Genomic DNA, 2,500 nt, shown 5'->3' on the forward strand with positions numbered 1-2,500 from the left:
TGGATAGAGTGTCCAAAGAGGGACTTCAGCTCGGAGGTGACACACGACTGCCAGCGCCCCAGGAGCAGCCGGTTCGAGTCGGAGGAGGAGACGGGACCTCGCCTTCGAGGATCACCTTCTTGAAAACAGACAAAGTGAGTACGAAAGAGGGAAGCAACGCGAAGCGCAGAAAAAAGGAGAGAGTGAGTGAGGGGGGTAGGAGAGGGAGCGATAGGAGGGAGAGGAAACAAAACCAGAAAAAAACGACACACGAGACGACAATAACCAACCCAGAATCACTAGAAACAGCCCATAAAACAAATAAAAAAAAAACGTAAAAATAACCAAGGCGCGGGAAGAGCAAACAGAGAGGAAAGGAGGTAAACAGGACGGACAAAATAATTCAATAAAACGGGAGGCGAGAGGCTTTGTTAACCGGCCGGGGGAAACCTCCAAAGGCCACGGCGGCAGAATGCACAGATAACGAAAGCACGCGACGCCCATATTGAGGCTGCGGGTATCGTGTAGCTCTTGAGGAGGGAGGAGGGGGAAGAGAGGGAGGAGAAGGGGGAAGAGGGGGAGGAGGAGGAGGGGGAAGAAGGAGGGAGGAGGAGGGAGGAAGAGAGGAAGAGAGGAGGAGGAAGAGAGGGAGGAGGGGGAAGAGAGGGAGTAGAAGGAGGAAGAGAGGGAGGAGGAGGAGGAGGAAGAAGAAAGGGAGGAGGAGGGGGAAGAGAGGGAAGAGGAGGAGGACGAAAAGAGGGAGGAGGAGGAGGAAGAGAGGGAGGAGGAAGGAGAAACGATGGAGGTGAGCATAGGAGAGGAGGAAGAGGCACTAGAGATGGAGAAATAGGAAAGGGAAAAAGGGATGGAGGGAGGAGGAGGAGGAGGTACTGAAGACGGTGTAGAAACATGGAGAGGAGAGGAGAGGAGGGAGGAGAAACAGTGGAGGAGAGGAGGAAGAGGTACTGGAGATGGAGAAACAGGGAAAGAAGAAAAGGGGAGGGGAGGAGGAGGTACCGGAGACGGTGTAGAAACATGGAGAGGAGAGGAGGAGGAGAAACAGTGGAGAGCTAAGGAGGAAGAGGTACTGGAGTCGGTGGAGAAACAGGGAGAGAGGAGAGGAGAGGAGAGGGAGAGGAGAGGGAGAGGAGGAGAGGAGAGAAGAGGAGGAGGAGAAACAGTGGAGAGAAGAGGAGGAGAAGGACAAACAGTGGAGAGGAGAAGAGACGGAGGTCCTGGAGACGGTGTAGAAACATTGAGAGGAGAGGAGAGGGGAGGATGAGGAGATAATGAAGAAACAGTTGGGGAGTAGGAGGAGGAGGAGGAAGTTGTGGAAGAGAATATGAATGAGATGGTGAAGGTGGGGAGTGAAAGAGGGAGGCCGAAGACGAGGACGACGAATATGAGGATTAGGCCGGCGAAGGGGGAGGGAGGGGGAGGAAGGGGGGGGGGAGGGGGAGGAAGGGGGAAGGGGGGGTAGGGGAGGGGGAGGAAGGGAGAGGGAGAGGAGGAAGGCTGGCAGGCAGGCAGGAAGGATGGAAGGCCGCGATAAATGGTGACATATAAAACACGCGCGACCTTCCGGCGAACATAACAAAACCGTTTTATCCACATCCAGCCCCGAGAGAGTTGTGGCGTGGGGAGGGGGAGAGAGAGGATGGGGGAGGGAGGGGAGGGAGGGGGAGGGAAGGCAATAAACACCTCAAACTCCAACACTTTATCTCAACCAGGCTCCGGCACTCCTCCGAATCCCCGTCCCGGTGGGAAGAACTCCACACACTCCAGCGCTCCACCTCGATCTATATAAGCATCTACCGCTCCTCCCCTCCCCTCCCCTCCTCCCCTTCCCCACCCCGTCAACCCCCAACAAATCCCCCCCCCCCCCCCTATATCCTCGCCTCGTTCCTTTCTCTCCACCTCCTTCGCCACCTATCCTCCCCTATCCATCCCTATCCACCGTCCCCCCTCCCCCTCCCCGACCCACCGACCGACGAAGGGGGAAGAACAAGAAACCCCACGATTATGCTTATTCCTCGTTCAAGTTCTTTCTCTCCCGTCATTTCCCCCTGCAACGCGTTCCGTCCGGCCGACGTGACCGCTAGCACCCCCCCCCCCCCGCGCCGACCGACCGCAATCCGGGGCTCGGGTCTGAACGCGCGTTTTACCGTTGTCGGTCACGCGGCGCCTTGGCTTCCCCCCCTCCTCCCCCTCCCCTTCCCCGCACCTCAAAAATAAAAAAAATTAAAAAAATCCAAAAAAATGCACCTCAGAATTACGAACAAGGAAAAAAATAATAATAATAATAATAAATAAAAAATTAATATATAAAAAATAAAAAATCCAAAAAAGGAAAATCTACTTTGACGTTTACAATATGAAATCTCTTCGTGCACGCTGCTCTCCGTTCTGTTAAAAGATCTTTACTGCTCTGAACACAAGCCAGTGATGAGCCGTATTCATGGTGACAAATGCAGAAAAAGGCATGAATGAGAAATGCACATATTCACAACAGAAGGGACGC

The 2,500-nt window shown here is 54.2% G+C and overlaps 2 protein-coding genes across 3 annotated transcripts in view; one reads left to right on the top strand and one right to left on the bottom strand.

Moving 5' to 3' along the window:
- The window catches only part of Naa15-16 (N-alpha-acetyltransferase 15/16), a 90,032-nt gene that overhangs the window by 53,041 nt on the left and 34,491 nt on the right, over nt 1–2,500 (bottom strand). The window lies entirely within an intron of this gene.
- LOC113825877 (uncharacterized) overlaps nt 1–2,500 on the top strand; it is a 9,682-nt gene that overhangs the window by 235 nt on the left and 6,947 nt on the right. The window contains exon 1 of one of the 2 annotated variants that reach the window (XM_027378721.2): nt 1–134. This exon is cut by the window's left edge and continues 7 nt beyond it. The exons of the other annotated variant lie outside the window; for it this stretch is intronic. The gene's annotated coding sequence lies outside the window, so the exon portion shown is untranslated. The remainder of the gene's footprint in view (nt 135–2,500) is intronic. 2 annotated transcript variants of the gene reach the window in all.

The sequence above is a fragment of the Penaeus vannamei genome, chromosome 5 (assembly GCF_042767895.1).
Source record: "Penaeus vannamei isolate JL-2024 chromosome 5, ASM4276789v1, whole genome shotgun sequence".
In the NCBI taxonomy this organism is placed as follows: domain Eukaryota; kingdom Metazoa; phylum Arthropoda; class Malacostraca; order Decapoda; family Penaeidae; genus Penaeus; species Penaeus vannamei.